Genomic DNA, 13,635 nt, shown 5'->3' with positions numbered 1-13,635 from the left:
CCTCAAATATACTTGTTAAATGACAAAAATCTGCAAAAAAAATTATTACAGCCACACAATCACAAATATGTACACATGAGGAAACACACATGCACAGAGAAACCCACACACAAGATCCAATTCATTCAACCAGTCTAAATATATTGAATTTAAATCTTAGAATGAGATCATCCCATTAAAAGCCTCTCTCTCTCTCTCTCTCTCTCTCTCTCTCTGTCACACACACACACACACACACACACACACACACACACAGGGAGAGAGAAGTAAGTTTCTAGGTCAGCCTGGGAGCTGGTGAATTTGAATCCACCAATCAGAGAGGCTGTGCACTTTTCCCCACCAAAACAGGTGCATCTGTTTACACACGCAGCAGCACAGAGAGACACAGGATTTTTGCAGTCTATTTCTCATAGTGACGACTCCCCTCAAACAAATGACCGTAATTTCCTAACCGTAGGGGCTAGAACGGTCATTCTTACACCGTTTTGTTCAGAAGAGATGGGGGAATCTTCAAGTGTTGACAATTTAATATTAAAATATGAATTTTTAGAGCTATATGACATGGAGGACTTGTTGACTTAGAAGCCACGAATTCCCCAATATGCAAATTTGAATGCCTGAGACCACATATGTGATTGGCTGGCTGGGAAGCCGTGCAGGCCCTGATTTGTGGATTTGAATTCCTCAGCCCTCAGATATGATTGGCTGGCTTAGAAGCCACGAAGGCCCCAATATGCAAATTTGAATGCCTCAGGACACTTATTTGATTGGCTGGGAAACTGTGCAGGCCCTGATTTGAAAATTTGAATGTCTCAGTCCTCACAGAGGATTGGCTGCCTGGGGACCTGGCAGAAATATATAGAAATACTATTATTAAGCATAAATACTACATTTAGTACAAATACTATGTTTTAGCACAAATATTATAAAAAGAAGAAAAACTATAATTTAGCAGAAATACTATATTAAGCACAAATCCTATAAAAAAGCAGAAATACTATAATTTAGAACAAATAGTATAAAAAGCAGAAATACTATAATTTAGCAGAAATACTATGTTAGGCACAAATCCTATAAAAAGCAGAAATACTATAATTTAGCAGAAATACTATGTTAGGCACAAATCCTATAAAAAGCAGAAATACTATAATTTAGCAGAAATACTATATTAGGCATAAATCCTATGAAAAGCAGAAATAGTATGATTTAGCAGAAATACTGTATTTAGCACAAGTACCGAAAAGTACCAGAAATACCATGATTTAGCATAATAGTAATAACTTATTGAAACACAAATGCACAGAGAGACACAAAAACACAGGCTCTAATCCAGTCAACCAGTCTAACTATGTTCAATTTAAATCCTACAATGACATGCTGTCAAATAAGGGCAGGGTCCTCTCTCTCCCACTAAACACACACACACACACACACACACACACACACACACACACACACACACACACAGGGAGAGAGAAGTAAGTTTCTAGGTCAGCCTGGGAGCTGCTGAATTTGAATCCACCAATCAGAGAGGCTGTTTACGTTTTCCCGCCAAAACAGGTGCATCTTTTTACACACGCAGGACAGAGACATAGACCTGCTTCTTTCAGTTTATTTCACATAGTGAGGATTCCCCTCAAACAAATGACCATAATTTCCTAACCATAGGGGCTAGAGCGGTCATTCTTACACCGTTTTGTTCAGAAGAGATGGGGGAATCTTCAAGTGTTGACAATTTATCATTAAAATATGAATTTTTAGAGATATATGACATGGATGACTTGTTGACTTAGAAGCCACGAATTCCCCAATATGCAAATTTGAATACCTGGAGCCCACATACATGATTGGCTGGCTGGGAAGCTGTGCAGGCCCTGATTTGTGGATTTGAATTCCTCAGCCCTCAGATATGATTGGCTGGCTTAGAAGCCATGAAGGCCCCAATATGCAAATTTGAATGCCTCAGGACACATATATGATTGGCTGGGAAGCAGTGCAGGCCCTGATTTGAAAATTTGAATTTCTCAGTCCTCACAGAGGATTGGCTGCCTGGGGACCTGGCAGAAATATATAGAAATACTATGATTAAGCATAAATACTACATTTAGTAGAAATACTATGTTTTAGCACAAATACTATAAAAAGCAGAAATACTATAATTTAGCAGAAATACTATATTAAGCACAAATCCTATAAAAAGCAGAAATAGGATGATTAAGCATAAACACTACATTTAGTAGAAATACTATGTTTGAGCAAAAATCCTATAAAAAGCAGAAATACTATATTAGGCACAAATCCCATAAAAAGCAGAAATAGTATGATTAAGCAGAAATACTATGTTTTAGCACAAATAGTATAAAAAGCAGAAATATTGTAATTTAGCAGAAATACTATATTAGGCACAAATCTTATAAAATAGCAGAAATAGTATTATTTAGCACAATAGTAATAAGTTAAACAGAAAAATTGGAAAAGCAAAATGGACAGCTGAAAAAATGCTGAACATGCTGAGGGTCCCTCAAATATACTTGTTAAATGAAAAAATCAGCAAAAAAATGCACAGGGAGAGAGAAGTAAGTTTCTAGGTCAGCCTGGGAGCTGCTGAATTTGAATCCACCAATCAGAGAGCCTGTGTACTTTTTCCCGCCAAAACATGTGCCTCTTTTTACACACGCAGCACAGAGAGGCACAGGATTATTGCAGCCTATTTCTCATAGTGAGGACTCCCCTCAAACAAATGACCATAATTTCCAAACCGTAGGGGCTAGAGCGGTCATTCTTACACCGTTTTGTTCAGAAGAGATGGGGGAATCTTCCAGTGTTTACAATTTATCATTAACATATGAATTATTAAAGATATTTGACTTCTAATGCACCATAACTGAGTAGAGCGAAGCAAAAACTGCCTTGACTTGCCCTCAAACAACGCTTTCTAACTCGAAATCTATTTGGAGTATCGATATCATTCTTTCACCGTAAGAGACAGCAGGCTTTGGTGAACAATCATGGAAATTTTCAGGTCTCTGTGGAAATCCAAAAAGAAATTATGACGAGAGAAAAAAGTGGTTCATTTCCAGAGTTTTAAATCTGAAGAAATCTGAGCGAAGGACGAATTTCCTACCCTCAAACAAGTCCAACTCATTTCAGAACGGTAATAGGTGAGAAAGAAATTCTTGAATTGTGAGCGTCAGGGGTGTCTGAAGATATTCGGGGACAAGCCTCATGTCTTAACTTTGCTTCGTTAAGGAGATATGACGATTCGAATATGCCTCTCATTACAGAAATCCAGCGATGATTTTGAACAAGCTCTCCATTGACTTTATATGGAGAGTTTTGAGACCTTGTGTTGGTCTGAGGAGATTTGCAAAAATTCTATAAATCCCACAACAATGATAGTGACATTTTCTGAAAGCCAGCAAAAATACCTACGTTTTGATGTATAATTTGTGGAAGTTGAGTGAAAATTGAGCAAGTAGCAAGAAGTTGTTCGGACATGAAGTGAAAATTGCAAAACCTTCAGTGGCACACTGGAAGCCAAGAGCATAGCAACCATAACAACGCATGTATTTTGTGAAAAATCACAATTTTGCAACTCAAAACTTTAAGAGGCATAAAAGTAAAACAGTAAAACATTTGAAAAAGCTGAATCATACCTGAATAGCCCAATAATTTGTGAACATTTTAAAGTTTGAATGGTTGTTCTAGGTGAAAATATGAGGAAGTAGTTAAGTTTCAAAAACAGGCAAAATTTAGCAGAATTGCAGAAGTTTCCCATTCATTTCAATGGGACAAATTAAAGGAAAAAAGCTTAATATTTTAAAAAGTATAATAGTTAAAAATAGCAAAAATCGTAGCGTAAATTAGCAGAAATAGCAGAATAGTTTAAAATTTGAACGGTGAAAATCGGCTGAAAATTGTGGAAGTAGTTAAGTGCCAAAAAGTGTACGGAAGCAACTAGAATAATAATAATAAAGAATAAAGAGAAACAGGAACTCAATAGTGTGGATGCTTAAAGCATCCACACAATAAAGAGAAACAGGAACTCAATAGTGTGGATGCTTAAAGCATCCACACAATAATAATAAAGATTCGAATAACAATACTGTGAATGCTTTTCAAGCATTCACACTAACTAGAAAGTGCATTTTCTGAAGAAACTGCAGTGTGAATGCTTGAATCTGAATGTATGCACTGAAATGAATTAATTGCTGAATTTTGAGTTAAAAATATTGAATGAGATTAAAAAAAAAAAAAAAAACGAATTTAACCTGAAAACAAAGGTGCTGAACTGCTAAAAGCTGAAGGTTACACAGAAGCAGAAGTTGGAAAAAAGCTGAAAATGTTTTAAATGTAAATTAGAAAACCCTAAGAAATGAGAAAAGAACATTTAGAGTCAGAAAACCTCTGAATGAATATTAAAAGTTCATATTCTTCTAATTGAAATGAACTTAAAAGATGAACAAACATTCTGCAGAAAATACAAACTTTAATATACAGCATGATGTTTTTCAGACATATACACATGTGTATATCATGTTTAATAGTATTACATACATCAATTTGTTTTGTATGTCATAGAAAATAACATAAAAATCTTAAGTCATATTTTACAGCTTCTTTCTGAAAAGGACTGGTAGAATAAAGAAAAATAACTAAATTAAATAACTAAATAAAAAATAATGAGCAACATATGAAATACATGAAAATTCAACTTTTAAAACCACAATCCTGAACCTTTAAATTGTGTTGGTTTCTTAGAACATGGCTGAACAGCTGTTTCTATCGGTCTACTTAATCTTCTGATCTGTCTACACATCTTTTTATTACTCATTCTTTTTTATGTTTTAATGTAAACAGAGTCCACACAGTGGTAAAAGAGAACTGTATAGAGATTTGTGAGTAAACTCAAATGAAAGCCTAAGGTGGTGACACAGTTTAACACATGCAAATAATCAAATAAACACATTAGTCCTTTTTGTGAACATGGATAAATAAGTATCAATACAGCATTGTTCAGCCATGCCACTAAATGCTTTTTTACACATTGTTTTAACCTGGGCTCAGACACAAAGTCCCAAATTTAGTTAGTCCCTGACTTTGAGTTGTGGTTATGACTAATTATTATACACAAGTCTTTATCTATCTGAACTCTAAGGACACAAATATGAAAAAACCTATACTTACCAGCTGATACCCCACACTACACACTAGGTGTGCCATGTGACCTGAAACTTTGGTACAAAATCATCATAATCATTCTGTTAACACTGTTTTTTAACACTGTTTGTGTTGCTGTTCAGCAGTTTAAAATGTTTTAGATTGGATTACATGGAATGAATTTGAATTTTCTTGGGGGTTTTTGTATGTGTTTCGTTCTCAGCAGATTTTTTCTTCCATACTGTTGAATTCCAGTTACCACATTTCTGGTCATATGACATCCCAAGTGCCCACTTAAAAAAATCCCCACAGTTAATTCAACATTAAAACAAAATAAAAAAATGTTAAATAAATAAAGGTTTGCTCTGTGATGAAATATTAAATAAGCATACATTGTACAGAGCACTAACAATGAAAACAATCCTTTAGCCTGTTGATCAGAGAGAGGCAGTCATTATGTCCATTTAAAACCTGTAATCACAGAGCACAATGTTTCTGTGAAACTATGAAGTCCCATATGATCCTCATCACGTCCAGTGACTTCAGAGTGGATCCTCCCTGTCATCCGGCCAGTGTTTGATGTGTGGCAAGCAGCACAGAAGCAGGATAGCTGAGGACTTTAAAAGAAGAGCAGAAAACGGGAACATATGTAGTTGTAAATGTAAATATCAGTGATACTTGTCTTGTCAAAGGGAATAAAATAATGAAAATGTTAACTTACACACTCATTTAGAGAGGATCTTGACACTGCACAGAGGAGGCACAGTCAGTCTGACAATGATGGTGATCTCCAGGGATGTTTTCCTGCAGCAACATTCCTGCCAACTGGCCATATGATCCAGAGTAGTTGGTTTGTAATGAACAGAAAGGTGTATATGTTAGGTAGTGTGCACTCAGAGCTGGTCCTAAGAAACAAACACATCCTGTAATAAACTGAATACCTGTAGTAGTGCTGCTGCAAATATGAAGCCCTTCTATCATGAGTGGTTTCAAAGAAGGTGTTTTGGAGGCTCGGTCACAGAAACTGTGCAGTCTGTTCAGTCCTGAGTGTCTCAGCTGTGATGGGGATTGATCACAGAGGGAAACACCTGAGTACAGACATTACAATACACTCTAACACTCCTAAGGTCAAGTGAAAACACAATTTAAACACTTTACAAAGAATGAATACATGTTTTCATGGAAATTATGTCATTAACCCTTTTTGTTGTGAGTAAATCTCACCGACTGCTTGTGGGACAAGCTAGAAGGAGGACTTATCACAGAATGTCTCCTGTGCTCCAGATGTGAAGTCTCACGCTCTGATCGTACGGCGATGAAGATGGTGATGATGAAGCCTCTCTGATCTGTGGCATTACAGTTTCTAGCTGCTATGTGCTTCACACTGTTGGATCTTACATGTGAAGCTTGGAGAAGACACAGGAGGACTGTGTCTCTCTTAAAAAAGAAAAAGAAAAAAGGAAACCTAACACCCCCCCCCCCCCCCCTCAGCTCCCACCGTAAACCCCCCCCCCCCCCCCCCCACTCAACTCCCCAACCTCACACCATCCAATGTCTATACAAATGTAGGGTATCAGCTGGTAACAGAAAGCAAGTGTTACATATGTACTACTTATGTAACACTGCTGAAACATTTCTGGCCAGAAATGTGCAGTTATCAACCCAGACCCACCCTGATGATTGCACTGGCCGAAACATGATAAAAGCTCATAAAAATGTATGTTTCATCGAAAGATTTGTCCAAAAATATAATCGTATACTTTTGAAAAAGTTTAAAGTTTATAACAAACCAAAATAATAACATTTTTGTAAATAGTATTTCAAAATAGAGGCACACATAAAGTGGCTTAACTGTCATTATTGCTGTAATTAGGTTTGTTTGTTTGTTTGTTTGTTTGTTTGTTTGTTTTTTTAAAAAGCAACCTTTAGTCATTATTGTTCTCTCAGAAACAATGAAGAAGCTGTTGAACATTTATGTGTTGTGTAGGCAATCCTCTGGTCCACCCTCCCTCCCTCCCAGCCACGGTGAGACTGGGGCAGCCTGGCAGGATGTTGAAGCCTGGCTGCAGAGAGGATATGCCTACACTATTCATTTTAAACTGCTATATTTGATTTTTCTGACATTTATAGGTTACTGTTAGTGAATTTTAGATTTTCTGTGATAAATAAAATTGTCATCTTTTACTGATATCATTACTTAATTCATGTAATTGTATTTTATGTAAACAATTCAAACATTATACTGCAATGCAGAGCATCAACTTTTAAATATCGCTCTACTTTCTTAAGTCATTCAACAATATAGATATTACTTACTGTATTCAAAGATCTAGATCATGAATCATCACAGGACAATACACAGTATACTGGGTCATGGTAACTATGGTATGTCTTCATGACTCCAAAATGGAGACATCGATCTGGCTGAGAAATGAAAATTAGGTCAAGCAGTGTGTTCTTCTCTGTGGTAGGGGCAGTGATGACCTGTGCGTATCCCCTAGACTCAAACAACTCCATGATTGGTTTGTTTGCACTGGATAAAACATTCTCATTAAAATCACCACAAACTATGATGGGATGACAGTCCATGATCTCCAATGAGTCTAATAGGCTTACCAGGTTTTTCAGGAATGGCCTCAGAGTGTAGTCTGGAGGTCTGTATACAACTGCAATCAGAGCACTGACTGGTGCTTCAACCTTTAAAACCAGAAATTCAAGGTCAGTTACATTATGGATGTACTGTTTTTCATGCACTTGAATGTCACTTTTCACATAAACAGCAACTCCACCACCACTTCTGTTTGCCATCTGGGGAAAGTTTGTGTAGGACAGGTGTCTGTTGCGTTTGAACAAATTGTAATTTTCCAAGTGGAGACTCTCTGCGACAAAAGAGCCCCGCAGGTGTGTTTCTGTTAGGCACAAAACATCTGCTAGACACAATTCATGGTGACTTTTGATGTCATTAATGTGAGCTGGCAGTCCCTCTGTATTATGATGAACAATGGTGAAAACCTCTGACCTGCTGAGGGTTTGTCTCACGTGTAGAAGAGGCATCATGTCATCAAGGTTGGCTTGTCTCATGTTCTCAAGTGCTGCAGTGATTTCTGGGTTGGTGAATATTTTTTTCTCCTCCATATCAAGAAGATACAGTCCACTGAGAGACGTCACTCTACTGACAGCTACGTAGGCCATGCCGGGCTCAAAAATGCTCTTAAGAGAGACAACAGCTGATGTAGTTGTCATACCCTGTACCTTATGTATTGTACATGCAAAGGCCAGCTTCACTGGGAACTGTCTTCGTACCACTCCTTTCTGCTTCAGATTCTCCTCTGCTCTCTCAATGTACACCATGTCGTCTGCTGGTGTGCGGTTATTCTTTCCAGATGTCTCATTATCCATTTTAAGTCCAAGTTTGATGATGTGTTGGTCGTTTTCAGAGTGAACTACTCTAAGTAGTTTTCCAAAAGCTCCATTAACCAAACCATTTTGTATGTCAATGTTTCTGGTGAGCATGACACGAGCTCCTTCTGCAACTTTCAGTGTGTCTGGTAACTCGTTTTTACCTCCTTTCAACGGTCTGTCTTGAAGTGCCATTCTGCCAGTTCTAGGATCTTTTCTATAATCATCTGCATGGATGTCAATGATATGAGTGTGGAGCAGAGCCAGTGTTGAAGAGTTGTGTGCATCCACTTCTTTATTAGTTGCAAAAATGTGCAATGCATCAGTCGGACAATGGGCTGGTTCAGTTATGGCCTGTAACAACAAATCTCTATCTGCTTCGCAAAGCTCATCCAACTTTCCTTTTACACGAATTCTGTTCAGCATCTCAGCAAAGACAACATCATCTTTCTGACGCATAATCTCAGTCAGAGTGATCATCTGAAAATGCTCCCGCCACAGGTCGATCTCGGACGGGTCGTGCACACAGAGAGGTTTAGACTGTCGCACTGGGGGTAGCTGATAGAAGTCTCCGACAGCAATGACTGACATGCCTCCAAAGGGTCTCCGAGTCCCTTTGATCTGTTTGAGTCTTGCATCTACATATGCAAAGAGATGTCTTGACACCATAGACACTTCGTCAATGACGATTATTTCAGCATTCAAAAGTTCTGATCTGACTTCATCCAGCTGATTGCCAAGTCCCTGAATGGGAGGTTTTAAGCTTCTCGGGAGCTTGAGAAGAGAATGCAGTGTTGTTCCAGAAATGTTAAAAGCTGCAGTCCCAGTGAAAGCAGTTAACAGGACAGTGGGTTTTGATATGTCAACGTCGTCTGCATATCTGGGCACTTTGCTCAGTATCTTAGATGCTTCTGAGTAGATGCATTTGATAAGATGTGATTTTCCTGTTCCAGCACCACCATTAATATAAAAGAAAAACTGCTCTGGATTTAGAGCACAGACTCTTTTAATGCACCAGTCTCTAACTGCATAAAATATGCAGGCTTGCTTCTTATTCAGATTTTGAAACATCTGACGTAACAATGTGGGATCAATAGCAGGGGGTTCCCTGATGGCTCTGACTTCTGTTGAAGCATCAGCCTGACGGCTGTAGTCGGGCACATCTTCCTGTTCATTTTCATTGTCTCGCTCTCTTTCTTGTTCAACAAGTGGCAACCTTACGAGATCTGATTCAGGTGCCAGATTACACCATTCGTCAGTCACACCTCTGTTCTGCTCATATTCCTCAACAGCGCTCTCGATCTCCTCACTGTTTTTCTCATATTTTTCTCTGTTTCTTTTGACAATGTGTTGCACGTACTCAAGACGGTCAGTACCTGGCAGCTGTACACAGCCAGCACCATAGAAAGCCTGATAGGTTGGCAACGATGGTGTTTTCAGTTCGTGGTCTGAACGATGAGGAAGGTACAGTTTAAGCAGTCTTCCGTAATATTGCTCTGGATGTTTTTCTTGTGAGCAGCGGTGAAATCTGATGATAGCAGGCTTATTGTTTTTGCGCCTTTGCACAAACCCCATCTCATTGAGAAGGGGCAAAACATCTTTACCTTTTTTCTGTTGGCCATAGACAATCCTGCAAGTAGCAGCAAAGTCTGCCATGCACATCTCCTCATACTCTGGTGTTTCAGGTCTGGCTTTGTATTTGTCATTCAAAGATGTCATCCAAACATTGGAAGACTCAGGTGTTGTGTTGTCCAGAACTGACAGGGGACGACTCATTTTCACAGGATTATCATCAGTTGGAATGAATATTACAGCACGTGAACATTGCTTCATGTGAAGACCACATGCACGAGCAACACACTCCTGTGCACTGATCTCTCGCTTCTTTGAATATGCCTGCATGACGGCTCTCATTTCATCGCACTCATTTACACTGTCCTTATGGGAGTTCTCAATGACAGTTTTCAGGTACTCAGATAGCCCGCCCTCTTTTTTTGATATATATTTCATTAAATAATTTGCAGCGCCGAAAGCATCTAAAACAAAGCTTATGTCGATATTACTGTTCCAGGCTTCAAGCAGATGTGGATTATAGCCATTTATCCAAGAGTCTTTTGGATCACGCTTTAGTATGATCGTACTCCTCATGTTCATTTTATTCAGGTATCTCTCATATTCTGCATGTGTCAACTTGCATCTTTCCAAGAGCTGCTCTAAACTCATGGAAGCAGTTTCAGGTTCATTCAGCAGCTGGTTCAGTGGTCTGAGCTTGTTCTTTGCCGTTTCTACTTCCAGTGCATCATCCTCACTGGGTCTTGTGATCATTGTCTCATTGCAGGGTGGTTTGGGAAAACCAAAACGGCACCCGGAGCTTAAACTCCTAAAGCACGTCTTTGTGTGGTTCTTACTGTGTTTTTGCACTTCTGTTACTTTTTTGTACAGTTCGGGTTGTTTATGTGGATCAGGCAGCTGAGCTGTGATGTATTTGTTTATAAAATCAACAACAGTTTGCTCATCATCCTCCTCAAACACAGGAGCACCTTCTACCCACAGGAGACAGTGTATGTGTGGGCTTCCTCTGTGCTGAAACTCAACTCTGTAAAAGTAGTCAATGACTTTGCCAAGTGGCTCTGCGGGAGATAAGAGTAAATCTCTGAATAATGCTTCAACTCTCTTGTCAAACATGCGCATTGTTGTGACAGGATTGCTTCTCAGGATGTCACACTTTGCTGACCAGTCGAGTCCTTCAAAATTCACTTGTTCACCTTGCTGCCTTGTTATTGCCTCGATCACTTCAGGCCAGCGCATTTCAGCAGCTGAAAATGTGCAAAAGAACGTGGGAGTTCCCAACTGTCTGATCATGGCAAAAAGATCTCTTGTTGTTTTCTCCCAATAGGCTGGGGTTCCTCTCAGAGGCTGCATGAATCTCACTGCATCTTTATTTCGCACCAGTTTCTCCACCTCATGTTTATCTTGTAACATGCCTGAGGTTATTTTTCTACCATCTCTGGTCAGAGGCTTTGCCTTCCTTAACTGTACTGTCATGCTGGATGTAGCCAAGTGTATTTCAGTCACAAACTGTGCAAAGAACAAATAGTTTGTGTCTTTGGCAAAACGATCATCAATGCAGAAAAGTCTTGATTTGAAATACCCACTGGGGGATACTTTGATCAGCCTTCTTTCATCAAGTGTGTTTTGGCCTGTAGGAAACTGCACAGGGAAGGCCATGGCCTCCAGTTTAGGTGTTTTGAAAAAACTTATTGGATTGTTTCTCTCTGCAGGAGCAACAGAGTAGATTCCTTCACTGAAACATAATATCTCCTCAGCCACATCAGGGGGCTGCAAACAGGACTCGAGTGCAAAACCACCATTAGTCAGTCCATCTGCTTGCTCTGAATCATCTCTCATCTGTTCATGCGATTGTTCACCATCACAGGGTAACGTGTCAATGTCCTGTTCATTTTTATTTTGTGCTTCACTCAGTGCATTTTTCTCACAGCTGTCAATTTCCATTAAATCAGCCTCATCATAATCGTCCTCATTCATGTTTTCATCATCATCATCATCTTCATCAGGAAGTGTTGGATCACACAGCTCAGCATCATCTCTGATGCTCACATCCTTATACTGTGGGTGAATCTGCTTGAGTTTATGCAGTGCTTGCACAAGTTTAGACCAGCTTACAGTCTGAAACAGCTGATGACCTTTGTAAGACAAGCGTCTCTTCAGTTTTACTCTCATGATCTGAGAATTAATTCTCAATCGAGGCAATGCTTCAACAGTTTCCTGTACCTCGGATGGGACACAGACCACATTTCCTCTAATTGCTCTTTGTCTGCCTTTGGGAAGAGGAATGATCTTGGCAAATGGTATGCACTTGGCTATGAGATGTCTCTCCAGTATGTTGAGATCAGACAGTTCAGGTGGAGTATCAGCAAGATCCAGTTTATTGGCAACAGCAAGCGCTGGCATGGATCCATTTTTAAGATGATCGTGGCAGGTGTGACAAATCCACTCTCTTTTTCTCTCATCGGGAACATTGCACTGCTCATTTCTGCAGTTTTCATCACAAACATTAACAAATCTTCCAGTCAAACATGTTGCAACCACATGTGGGTTTTTGACATACTTTGACCTTGTGCAGGGTCGCACTTGGTTTGGAAATGAAGCCTTGAAACAGACAGTACATGGGTATGATGGTCCAGCTTTGATTTGTGATTTGAACACAGATATGGCCTCGTTGATCACACTGTTGTCACTCTCTTGGGTTTGTCTGTTCACCCATCTGTATTTCCTTTTTATTTTCATGGCACATCTCATGTTGTGCATAATCCTGAATGCAAGATTACTTTGATACCTGTCTCGCATTAGTTGTTTCATTAGTTGTCTGTGTCTTACTCTGAATGCATTGTCACGTGCATAACGCTGAGTCACTCGAGATCTCTGTCTCTCTCTGAATTCAGGGTTTTCTTGATACCTTTTAGTTATATAGTTTTTTTTTTTTTGTCTAAATTCAGCATTGTCACAGTAGCGTCTTTTAATATATTGTTGTTGTTTCTTTCTAACTGTAGCATTCTCAGAAAAACGTTTTTTAACATATTGTTTTTGTTTCTTTCTGAATTCATCATTTTCACAGTAACGTCTTCTAATATATTGCTGTTGTTTCTGTCTGAATTCATCATTTTCACAGTAACGTCTTCTAATATATTGCTGTTGTTTCTGTCTGAATTCATCATTTTCACAGTAACGTCTTCTAATATATTGCTGTTGTTTCTGTCTGAATTCATCATTTTCACAGTAACGTCTTTTCATATACTGTTGTTGTTTTTGTCTAACTTCAGGATTGTTTTTATATGTCTCGCTTGTGCAAGATTTTTTCTTTTCTTTGTGATCTTTATTTGAAGCATACTTTTGTCGTTCTTTCCTTTTTTGGTTTTCTTTTCTCTGATTTCTGGGTTTCTCTGATGCCATTAATCTTCTTTTCCTTTTTTGCCTTTGTTGTTTATTAACTTTTTTCACTTTTTGTAAAACTATATCAGAAAGGTCACAGGCAGCAACATTTGTTATGGCAGCATT

At 38.8% G+C, this 13,635-nt stretch overlaps 1 protein-coding gene and 1 long non-coding RNA gene across 3 annotated transcripts in view; one reads left to right on the top strand and one right to left on the bottom strand.

Annotated features, from left to right (window-relative positions):
• LOC309701437 (uncharacterized protein) overlaps positions 1–13,635 on the top strand; it is a 266,740-nt gene that overhangs the window by 197,214 nt on the left and 55,891 nt on the right. The gene's annotated exons all lie outside the window — the stretch shown is intronic.
• Positions 4,483–6,198, bottom strand: LOC309699668. The gene is made up of 3 exons (XR_014274432.1): positions 6,102–6,198; positions 5,882–5,985; positions 4,483–5,777 (listed from the first exon to the last, which is right to left on the bottom strand). It is a non-coding gene; the product is annotated as an uncharacterized lncRNA (long non-coding RNA).

The sequence above is a fragment of the Aulonocara stuartgranti genome, assembly GCF_965226115.1.
Source record: "Aulonocara stuartgranti genome assembly, chromosome: 23".
NCBI classification, from domain to species: Eukaryota; Metazoa; Chordata; class Actinopteri; order Cichliformes; family Cichlidae; genus Aulonocara; species Aulonocara stuartgranti.
This window is presented reverse-complemented; position numbering and strand designations above follow the sequence as displayed.